This window comes from Leptonychotes weddellii, chromosome 16 (assembly GCF_054177405.1).
Source record: "Leptonychotes weddellii isolate Sample4059 chromosome 16, ASM5417740v2, whole genome shotgun sequence".
In the NCBI taxonomy this organism is placed as follows: Eukaryota; Metazoa; Chordata; class Mammalia; order Carnivora; family Phocidae; genus Leptonychotes; species Leptonychotes weddellii.
In genome coordinates this window covers 43,273,747-43,285,980 of record NC_138384.1, presented here as the reverse complement: position 1 = coordinate 43,285,980, position 12,234 = coordinate 43,273,747, and the positions used below count along the sequence as shown (strand labels likewise).

Here is a 12,234-nt window from a genome sequence, read left to right as displayed (position 1 = left end):
GGGGAGAGAAATGTTCTAAAATCGACTGTGATGATAGATGTACAACTCTGTGAAGAACTGAAAGCCAATGAACATACACTTTAAATGGGTGAAATATGTGTGAATTATAGCTCAATCGAGCCCTTAAAAAAATTCCAGATGGTGAAATTAACAAGTAATTTTTAATTTTCTTCATTAGAGGGCGCCTGGGTGGCTCAGTTGGTTAAGCAACTGCCTTCGGCTCAGGTCATGATCCCGGAGTCCCTGGATCGAGTCCCGCATCGAGTCCCTCATCGGGCTCCCTGCTCGGCAGGGAGCCTGCTTCTCCCTCTGACCCTCCCCCCTCTCATGTGCTCTCTCTCTCTCTCTCTCATTCTCTCTGTCTCAAATAAATAAATAAAATCTTAAAAAAAAAATTTTTTTTTTCTTCATTAGATTTTCCAAGTTTGTTTTGTTTTTTATGATGAACATACCTCACTTTTAAAGTCAGGGGATCAAGGTAGCAATCCTTTCCCTAGTGATCAGCCTCCAGGGTGACTGCACACCCCTCTCCCCGACTCCCCTTACCAGCTCCAGGACAGGAGAGGAGAAAACTAAGACCTTGGCAGCCAATAAGCTCATGGGGCTCCATGCCGGGCTAGAGATGGGGAGTCTCCATTTTCCCAGAGCACAAATTCTTTCTCTAAATACCACCTTCACACAGCCAGCTGGGGGGACCCCATCCTGCCCGAGGATGAGCCACTCTGCCCCTCAAAGCGACAGAGGTGGCTGAGGAGAGCAGTGGGAGACCTGTCCTGAGTTCCAGGCCATTTCTCTCTGGCCTGCTGCCTCACCTATAAAACAAGAAGGTTACGCCTCCACCTCTGATGATCTGTACTCTGGAGATGGGGAAGGGGCCTGCGCTAGCCCTGGGTCCTCTTGGCTCAGTGGTTAGTGAGCATAGGCAATTGGAGCCAATAGCTGGTGGTGGTGCAGTAAGTCAGAGGCCCGCCTTCGCATGCCTGTTCCACCCACTGGGCTCACTGGCCTAGGATGTCCTCCCCTGGACCAGACAGAGTCAGGCTGCTGTCAGACATGGCAGCTCTAAGCAGGGCTCCACGAGGGCATCCTCTCTGGGCCCTGTCCCTACCCACCACCCCCTGACCTTCATCCTAATGTTATGACATTCCCTGAGCATCCGTTCTGTGCCTGAGACACAGCAGTGACTGAGACGGCCTTGGCCCTGCCAGGGCTCACAGTCCACTGGGGGAGACGGACCATCACCAGACAGGGACGACCCGGAGTGGGCAGGGCTGGGACGGGGAGCCCAGAAAAACTTGGCACTGCAGATCCTGAGGGCTGAGCCCAGGCCCAGCAAGGAAAGAGGCTCCCCAAGGGAACATAGCACTTCCTGGTATTCTGATCAAAGTGGGGAGAGTTGGATCAGGAAGCAAGGACCCCATCCAGGGAAAGAAGGGAGTTACAGAACAAAGAGTGAGACAGAGGAAGGAGGGGGAGGATGGAGGCTTGAGCTGGGTGGCTGCATGCCACTGACATCCTCCACCTCCCTCCTGTAACACCTTGTTGTTGGGGGGACAGGGAATCAGGTCACCTGCCACAAAGGTGGAAAAGCAGATCAGTTACCAGAACCTAGGCTCTCTCAGCTCCATGCCATGATTTGGTTCCCTCAGTGGTGGGGGGTGATCTATGTAGAGAGATGGAGAAACACACACAGTGGGAAAGGACCTCAGACACCATCTTGCTGCACAGAGAGGGCAGTGCCTTGGCCTACAACACACAGCAAGTCAACAGCAAACCCAGCTTCTCCTGCTCTCTACCAGGCTGGCTAGCTTTGGGGTCTGCCAAATCTGGCAGGGGGACACCAGAGGCAACCTCTCCTCTTCACACGTCCTTTTCTGGACATGGGCTACATGAGGGCAGGGCCTGTCTAGTACCCAAGGCCCCCCACTGCATACTGCTTCGTTATCCACCTGCCATGTAAGCTCTTGCTCAGAGCCAGGTGCAGTGCCACATGGTGGAGGCACCGGGGGGTACAGCGGCACCAAACCCAAGCCACCGTGCCTCAATGATGTGCACAGTCTAGGGGGCAAGAGAGAATATCAGCAGGCCTACAGATAAATAGACCACCTGGCGGGATTCAGGGGCCAGGAAGAAAGGGTCTACTGGTACTTGAAGGACAAACTAGAACAGTGAGAGTGAGGCCAGCATTCCAGAACAGGATGGGGGAAGTTCCTCCCATGTTCTGCCACCATGCTCGAACCCAGGGAGGACGTGAGGAAGGGCGATCACAGTCATGGTCAGTGAGGGCGGCAGGGGCCGGGCCTCCTAAGCTGGTGCAGGGACTCTGGACTGGGGGTCGCAGGTCGGAGAGCATGATCTGAAGCGAGAGAGGAAGCGGGTCTGCCCTCCCAAGCATGTAGGGGGAGCATAAGAGAGCAGGGGCAGCAGGCACAGTGAGCGGGTGCCCGTGAGGAATGAATACATGGGTGGGTGAACAAATGATCCCTCGACAGACCTCCCCCTTCCCCGACGCTCTTCAGGGCCCCCGACTTTCTGAGGCCCCTGCGACTGGGTTTCGAGGGCTCCAAGGCACCCAGACTGGGGCACTCATTAGCCGACCCACTTCGGCTGAGTCCCTAATGTGCCTGGGTGTGTAGAGCACTGTGCCTCCTCGGGGGAGTCGATGGACAAGATGCGGTCCCTTGGGGAGCGTCTGAGTCCAGTGCGGGGATACGGACCCAACGAACAGCAACAGCCCGAGGCATCACGGGAACCTGGCAAGCGCAGCAGGACTCTGCCTGGGGACTGAGCAGGTGGCGTCTGAGCCAGCGTGGGGAGGACGAGCAGGAGTTGGTCAGGAAAGGCAGGGGACTGGCCAGGGGCACACTGAGCAGAGGGAATTGGTGTCCCTGGGTCAGGAGGGAGGGCCTCCCACCAGGCTCAGAGGCGTGGACCCCATCCTGTGGTTCGGAAGGGGCCCTCAGAGGCTTTCTGGGAACACAGCAGAGGACGAGAACCACTCCTTCTGGTGTGTACGTGGCTCCCCCCCCAACCCCGCCCCCAGCCTTGGCTCCCGCCGCTGCGAAGATTAAACGAGTAGATGCATGTGAGGAGCTCAAACCTGGTAAGGGCTCCATGAAAGTGAGCTGTGATGATCACCACCGCCCCGCCGCCCCCATCATCCAGGGGTACGACCCCTCCACTGGGTCACTTCCCTGGTGTCTGCCTTCATGCTCCAGGAAGGCAGGGAGTCCAGCTGTGAAGGGGCTTTGCTTTGCGGAAAGGGGAGGGCTGCAGAGACCGCTGGAAGCTCCACTATGGCGTGGCTGCAGACAGCTGCCAGGAGACTAAGAGTGGAGAGACGCAGGGGTAGCTGTGACGGTGGCACACGAGTGTGACCCCAGTGGGTTCCAAGAGGGGCCCGGCCACCGGCCAGGCAGGACATCCCGGCTGGGATCCAACAGGACCCCCGCCCCCGCCCCCGGAGCATCAGACCGCAGGGCTCTGGACCCAGGCTTCTGCGGGAAAGGAAGAGGGCGTGAGGCCGGTCACATGAGCCGAGTGGCTGTCAGCAGACACTTCCAAACTGCCACCCCCACCTGAGGCAACAGCTCGGCACCAGCTGCAGAGTAAGGAAGCGGGTGAGAATAACTTTAGAGCGCCTACTGTGTACCTCCATCCGATGTGAGGGCCTGCGGAGTGCCAGGCACCGCAAAGGGTTCTGGGACAGTGAGGGGAGCCAAACTGAGATGGGCCCTGCCTTCATGGAACTGTATTCCAAATGGGGGGAAATATAACCAGAGCACGATGACGTCTGTAATTCTTTTGGGTGTCCAGCCTCCGAACCCCTTCCTGGAACTGGGGACCCCTCTACTCCTCCCACACTCACTTCAGGCCCCAGCCTCCTGTGCCACTCCAGCCATGGAGGGCTGCCCCACATCTCTTCCAGATGCCAGAGGGGCCCCGGGTCCATCCAGGGTCAGGACGGGCAGTGCCAGTGCCTGCCTGGGAGCGGTCATGTCCAGGACCCCAGGCACTCTCGGCAGAGCTGCTTGAGCCTGGGGTATGCTGCCCGCTGCGAAGGCCCTAGGCCTGGCTCTTTTCCCGGGGAGTCTGAAAGCTTTTAAGTAGACTCGTCTGCCAAAATGGCTTCACAAACGGGGACAGTGTGGCACAGGGATGTTTCGGGACATGCCCACGTTCACACAGCTGAACCCACACCTGGGCCTTATGCCATCTAGCCTGGGGAGGTGGGGCTGTCTGTCCTCTTGCTTTTAGAGAGGAGGGAGCCGGGGCAGGCGCACAGCAGGGGCATGACCTCATTCAACTTCACCAAATCTTTACTGACTGACTATAATAGCTAGTCACTGTTCCAGTCGCTTTCCAAGTACGGAAAAATCTAATCCTCAATCCCCATACAAATGGGGACACTGACGTGGAGAAGCAGAATGATTCGCCTAGGGGCAGAGCTGGACTGGCCCCAGTGGGCTCCAAAGGCCGAGCCCTGGGAGGCCTCTTGTACTGCTACCATTTCACATTTTGGGGAATGAGGCCCACTAAGGACTCCATGGTCTCCTACTGGAGGCCCCTGGGCCAGATGCGTTCTGGATTCAGAACTTTCTGGATTTTAGAAGAGGAATAGGACAGCTCTATTATGCTAAGACCCCAGGAGGGTCTGGGACAGCTTTTAGAACTTTCTGGATCTGGGAAACGTGGGGTCTGAAGGGACTGTGCAGGTGAAGGCACGTGCGGAGGCCACACAGGGAGGTGGCACACACATCTGAATGCACAGCCTACAAGCTGCCCGCCACCTTACCCAAGGGCAGGATGAACTGACTGGGGGGGCGTGGGTGCTCGGAGATCCACGAAGAGAATGGATGGGGGAAAACTGTCACCTTAGAAGTGTCATGGAAACACTGGCAATGGCAAAACCTTCAGGGTGCAGGGGAAATTCAGATAAAGCCCACGAGTAAATCAATGAAGTCAAATGTCAGCCATTACCTCACACAGGGCCACCTCCCTGGTCTCTAAGCCTCGGTCTTACCCCCTTCACACCACCCAGAAAGTTCTGCTAAAAATACCAGGCATGCCCCTTTAAAAACCCTCTGCTGGCTCCCCACAGCCCTGAGGCTAACACGGCTTATGAGGCCCCAGCTGGGTGGTCTCTTTCCTGCCTTGCCCACCTCGCCTCTGACCCTCCTGCCTCCACCTCGAGGACGACTGGCTTTTTCAGACGTGCCTGGCTCACTCTCTGCCTCCAACCCTTGCTGCATACTTCTAGCTGCCGCTCACCTGGCTGACTCCTGTGATTTCCAGGCCTCAGATGGCCCTGACTCCAGGAAGCCACCTTTGCCCACCTGCCGGCCCAAGCACACCTGTGAGCTCTTCCTAATCAGAGTCCTGGGCACCCTGGTTTGATTAGAATTGTTTACCGTGTGTCTCCCTTACTCGACTGTGACCTCCAGGGAGGCAAGGACTGGGCCTGTCTCACTGCCTGCCCCCTAGCACCTGGCATGGCCATGCCGAGCTAAAGGAATGGTTGGCCATGGGGTAACCGAGTCACACATTCAGCCAGGAGGTACCGAGCACCTACCAAGTACCAGACACTGCAGCACAGGAAGAACTCGGGCCAAGGGTCAGAACGAGAACCTAATGCTGAGGACAGGGGAGCCGCATGGACCTCCCAGGACTCTGGAGCTGCCAAGCGCCACGACGAACCCCCGTCCTGAGTTGTCAACTGGGCTGGGCCCTTTACTCGGTCGGTTTCTCATCCTGGCCACGACTGTGGGTGGCTAGAATTGCCATCCCCACTTCATAAAGGGTTCTGGGTTACAAATGAAGAAACCGTACGGCCTGCAGAACTGAATGCAGCAGCCTGCTGCAGCTCATGGGGCCAGTACACAGGGGCGAGAGCACAGGACTGCCTGCTTTGAATCCCCGCTTCACCGCCTACTGGCTCTATGACCTCAGGTGAGTCGCATCACTTCTGTGTGCCTCAACTTCCTCATCTGCAAATTGGAAGAACAGCACCAGAGGTCATCCAGAGAGCAGGGATTTCAACCCAGGCCCCTCTACGTGCCACTGCAGCAGGCTGCCTTCCCAGCTCAAATTTCTGCAGTTACCTCAAGTCAGACATACCAATTTGCTCCAAACCAGTCTATGAGGTCAACCCCAGCCACCCCTGAACTGAGGGCTGGAAGGCAGTCCTGGGATTGAGTACTAAATGGGCTGAGCCCTGAGCAGAACAGCCAAACCCGGCTGTCCAAACCACCTGGGGAGCTTTCTAGAAACATAGATTCCTGGCCCCCATTTCCAGAGGGCTGCCTCAGTCATAGCCAGGCCAGCCTGGGGCATCTGGCTCCAAGGTTCTTAACTTTCGGAGCATGAGACGGAGGAGAGCCACGTCTGCCTTGCTCCCAGAGACGCCCACGTGCACTTCCACTGACTGACTCACTCAAGGACTATTTACTGCCTCCTGCCCGCTAAGTCTGCGTGCTCTTTCTGGGGGCTCGTGACGGACGCCAAAGCCAGCGTGCAGACCTCTGACGAAGAGCCCCCGGCACAGACTGGATTAACTACTCTGAAAGCTTTCTCCCAAATACCACCACCACCACCAGTTATTAGATGTGAGGACAGCCTCACTCCTCTGACATTCATTCAGTGCCCGGGCCCTCTTGTGCGACAGGCTGAGGTCACAGAGGTGACGCGCATACAGTCTTTGCCCTTGAAGAGGGAAATACGATGCGAACACAAAGAGTTGGAGGTGGAAAGAAGGAGCACAGGCCGCCTGAGTTCGAGTGTGCAAAGGGCCCAGCCTGGCCCAGCGGCACTCCCCGCACAGCGCCAGACAGCGCAGAGGGCTGGGTGGTGGGGTCCATGCTACAGATGGGGCTAAGGCTCAGGGAGGAGGTGTAACTCGTCCAAAGTCATCGGCCGGTATCCAGAGAGGCTAACACTTCGAGTCTAGAATCTGGGTACCCTTGCCACCTCTCAGGCTAGCGGGCCAAGAGAGGCTGATTTAGTTTCAGCTCAGAGAGGTTGGGCAACTTGCCCAGGGTCACCCAGCTTGTAACAGATGGGATCAGGCCTGGAGCCTGAGGTCTTTCCCATGCCCAGTCAGGGTCAGGATAGCAGGGTTCTGATGGGGGAGATGCTGGGGAGAAAGATGAGTGCGAATGCACAACAGAGACAGGAAGCTGGTGGGGCCTGGCGATGACAGGAAAAACGAGGGAGACATCTGATGAGCATTCACTATGGACTCTGTTATCTTACTTAATCCTCACGATCACCCTATGAGGAGGTACTATTGTCAGCTGCATTTTATAGACCGAAAAATCGCGGGCAGGGAGAACAATTGGCCAAAGTCACACGGGGCAAATCGCCCAAAGTCACACAGCAGATTATGTGCCAACGCCGGCAGTAGGATGTGAAGTTGGGCCCAGATGGAAATCTGGGCAAAAGCATCAAAAGCTGCCCCCGCCCACGACCCCATCCCCTACTCTCCAGCAACACCACCACTTAGGCTAAATTAAGCTGAGTCTCCCTTTTTTTTTTTTAGTTTATTTATTTATTTTAATCTCTACATCCAACGTGGGGCTCGAACTCATGACCCCAAGATTAAGAATCGCACGCTCCACCAACCGAGCCACCCAGGCACCCCTTGAGCCGAGTCTTTTATTTACTTATTTATTTTTTAAAGATTTTATTTATCTGTAAGAGAGAGACAGCAAGAGAGGGAACACAGGCAGGGGGAGTGGGAGAGGGAGAAGCAGGCTTCCCGCCGAGCAGGGAGCCCGATGTGGGGCTCGATCCCAGGACCCCGGGATCATGACCTGAGCCGAAGGCAGTCGCTTAACGACTGAGCCACCCAGGCGCCCCTTTTAATTTTTTTTTTTTTTTAAGATCTTATTTATTTGAGCTGAGTCTTTTAATGGAGGGCTTCTTTCTACCACTGACAGTTGCATACCCACCTGTCAAACCAGTTTCAAGGACTAAATCTACCGCACAGGTTTCAATGAGAACCAACAGTAAAGCATGTCCACCCTCTTTGATCCCCATTTGAGAACACCATGGCCACTGCCCCCACCGCTCCTTCCAACCCCCAAACTCAGGTGGCCAGAGGTGGCCTCATCCTTGGAGCCCCCTCCCCCCACGGACATGTCACAAGGGGAGTTTCTTGGTGGGCAAAACTCCCCCTCCCCCCCACTGCCGGACTGACTCTCGTGGGCCAGGGGTCCAGGAGTGGGGAATGAGTCACTGGCAGGACCGGAGGGAGGGGAGCCAAGCCTCCCACACCGGGGCCAGTGTCGCGCCCTCTCCGACACCTGTCTTGCAGAGCCCACATCTCCTCCCCACACAGCGTTCACGGGACTGGGAAGAGGAGCTGAGCCTTGGGTCCTTCCTGCAGTTTGGTCTGGAAGGGTCCCTGGCACAAGTCCCTCAGGAGAGCTGGGACCACAGGGCCTGCCACCAAGGGGTGGGGTGCACCCAGCCAGCCCCTCCTCCCCCAGTGCCCACAGGTGGCCAGTCGGGCGGCTCTGAGGCAGCGTCTTCCACTCACAGTTTCCACCCCGCCTCCTCCCCAAGCTTCACTTCCTGTCCACACACAACTGGCTTGCAGAGGAGGCCCTGCCCCACCGGGTTCATCCCATCTGCTCAGATGTCCTGGGTGGTCAGCAGGGCAGGGATCACGACTTCACAGATGAGGAAACAAACAAGCTCAGCAAGAACGAGTGCCTTCCTGGAGGCCACAGCACACGGCTGCCAGGGCTGGCCGGGAAGCGCCCTCTGGCTACACAGGTCCCACGTGTGGCCTGCTGTCACCCCTTCCAGAACAGCTGCACACAGGCCCACCGGCGCTCATTCAGCCACAATCACCGTGTGCCCTCTGAGAGGCCGAGGAAGTGGAAAGAGGACGGACAGCATCTGTTCTCCCACTTCAGTGGGGGAGAGAGACCCCTGGCATGAAAACGAGCATGTGAGGTAACAGCAGATGACCACTAGTGCCCCGAGGAAAATAAGCAGGATCTTAGCGTCGGCGGCCGGCAGGCAGGGACACTATGTGAGACGGGAGCCAGGCAAGGCCCCTCTGAGCACAGGTTTGCGTTGTGCCTCCAAAGGCCTGGGACCCCCTACTCCAGATCATCTCACCTGCAGGGATCCCCAACACGTGACCTCAGGCAGGGCCTGATGGGGCCTCTCGCCCTCAGGCAGACATCCCCAGAGGCTCCCACCCAGCTGGGCCACCACTCCAGTCCGGGCCTGGCCCAGCTCTCCTCCCTGAATGGTCACCTGTGCTGGGCCCCTGATTCCTCTAGTTTGGGGATGCTCCTGCACCTCCTGGATGAGGCAACTTCTCCATCTCTATGATGAAAGAGCAGCCTCTGAATGACCTCTCCCCCAAATCAGACCGGCCAACTCTCTTACCCTTGATCCCAGGGTCACATCACCACAGCAGGCCCCAGAATGACTCCTCCATCACCCTTCCCACCAGGTCCACAGCTCGAATGACACCCCCCTGTGCTTTCCCATGGCTTCAAGACCAAGTCCGACATATCTCCCGCCCCTCCTCTAAGACCAACCAAGTCCTCCCCTCAGCCCCCAGCGAAGACCCTTTAGCTTCCCAACTAGGGAACCCCCTTGGCCCAACTTTCTGTACCGAGTTTCCTCTTCTACGGCCTGGCAAGGCTCCACGTTCCCCGGTCCCGAGCCAGGCAGCAACTCACTGTCCTCCCCAGGCACAGAGGCTAGCCACCTGCTCCTCAGCACTGACAGGCCCTCCAATTTCCTGTCCTGCAAATTCCACTGTCTAAACCCACCAACATCACCCACGATCCCTCCCCTGCTTGGGGACCAAGATCCCCCAACTCCTTCACTGCCAGGCCAAGCCCTCGGCCCCTCTCCCCAGCCAAGATAGACCAACTCTGCCAGCCCGTAAACTGATTTCTCTTCTCCATGTCATCACCGCTCTACCTCAGACCCACTGACTCCGAAGTGTGAGTCCAGTCCCTGACCAGTCCCTGCCGTCCCTCTTTAAACTTCCAGAAATGAGAGACTCCCTGAGCCTGTAATGTGTTACCACCTCCCCCTACCCGGGGAAGACCAATCAGCAACTGTCCTCTCAGCTCCTCCCAGCCAGACTCCAAGTGACCCCTCTTTCTTGACATTCTTCCCTCCCCTCAAACTCCTTCACCCTCTGGGTAACAGCAGCTGCTATTTCTGTGGCAAGAATCGACAAGGACTATTTTATTTAATCCTCACAACTACCCGCAGTAGAAATTAGCACCTCCATTTGCAGAGAAAGAAACAGGAGATGCAGAGAGGAAAACAGCTTACTCAAAATCAAACAGCTGGTTACACACAGCTGTTCCTCTTCTGGGAACCTGCACACCAGAAACTTGCCCCCAGCCCCCAGACCCACCCCGTGCCAACTCCCCCCTGCCTCAACCATGGCCCTCCAGCCCACAAACTGCTCATCTTCCTTCCTGCTTGCCCGGGGCCCACAAACTGACCACCATCTCTGTCCCTCTCCTGAAGGCTTGGGAAGCAGAAACATCCAGGCCCCAAGCACATGAACCTCTAGACTGGCCCCTAAAATGACCAATATCACCCAACATCACCCGAAAATGACCAACACTAACTGCAACTTCATGAAAGCTCATCCTGGCCAATTACTTTTCATACACAACCATATTTAGTCCTCCCTTAAAGCCTTTGCAGGGGTATTACCACCCACTTCACAGTCGGGAAAACTGAGACGCTGAGGAGTTAGATAACCAGCCTGAGGTCATGAAGTGAGTAAATGGGAGTCAGGATTTGAACTGGAACCTCTGCTCTCCACCACCCTACTCTGCCTATCCAGGTCTTTCTTCCTTCCCGCTCTCAACTCCCTGGACTGGGTACCATGCTATAGTCAGGGCCCCCTATGACTCTTCCCCTCCCCAGCCCAAGTCCTCCAACCCCAAAGTGACACCTATCCCTGGGGTCCAGAGCCCAAGACGTGGCTGGCTCTCGATGCCAACAATCACAAATTGTCTCTTTAACGAGAACTAGCCAAACTGGCATTTATGGCAAGCTACCTATGTGCTCAGCTTCCAGTTACCATGTTTCCCACTCTCACAAAAAAGCCACAATTCCTCCATTGCCAGACTAGCAGCAGTGCCTCCTCTTTCCTGGGGCCAAGTGACCAACATCTACTGAGCCGGGACCAGTCTGTGACTCCTCTTCATGGGCTCCACCATGGCAAGACCAGCAGAGAAAGACTCAACGCTCAACTCATCTACTGAGTGACTTTCCAACTTTAGTCCTATAGGTAAAACACACACAGTCCTCCAGCTGCCCTTTCAGTTCCAACACACATCTGACCTTCAGGGGACCTAGAATCTGCAGACTTGCTCCCTCTCTCAACATCTCAGGCCAGCAAACTTCCTCAGGCCTTCACCTTCTACCGACCAACAACTCCCAATTCCCCAACTCTTTCTCAGGAAAAAAAGATTTTTTTAAAAGAGACCCTTCTAGGGCGCCTGGGTGGCTCAGATGGTTAAGCGTCTGCCTTCGGCTCAGGTCACGATCCCAGGGTCCTGGGATCGAGTCCCACATCGGGCTCCCGGCTCAGCGGGGAGCCTGCTTCTCCCTCTGACCCTTGCCCCTCTCACGCTGTTTCTCTCTCGCTCTCTAAAAAATAAATAAAATCTTTAAAAAAAAATAAAAGAGACCCTTCTATACCCAGACCCCAAAGTTCCTCTGCTCCTTAATGACTGATAATGCTTTGTTTCCCTTTTGGGGAGAAGAGAAGGAGGCATGCAGTGACTTTTCTTCTTAATGTCAAGATCTAACACCTCTTCCGGCTATCTCACCCACCTCCAAAGTGACCATCAACTCTACTCCTTTCCTGGAAGGTTGTTTACTCCGTTTTCCCAACCCCAGGATTTACCAACTCCTCCGCAGCCACAGGCCAGGCTGGTTTATTCCTCTTCCTCCTTTCAGCCAAAAAAGTGAGCAACATGACTACCCCTTGTCCTGAGGTTTGCAGACCGGCAACTTAACCTCTTTCCATCCCTATGAGCCCATCAAACTCCACCTGCCCTTTGAACGCCAATGCTGATCCACTCTTCCTTCCCTGACTGCTCGCTTTATCCTTCTGGGGAGTGGGGGGGGGGGGGGGGAGAGACTAGGAACTCAAACGCTACCGCCCTACCGATCTCCCAAGCCTCCAAACTTTAACTGCTTATCGTTTTAATTCCTAAAACGACCACC

General features: G+C 56.0%; 1 protein-coding gene across 1 annotated transcript in view; it reads right to left on the bottom strand.

Moving 5' to 3' along the window:
- PPP1R37 (protein phosphatase 1 regulatory subunit 37) overlaps positions 1-12,234 on the bottom strand; it is a 40,629-nt gene that overhangs the window by 27,690 nt on the left and 705 nt on the right. The window lies entirely within an intron of this gene.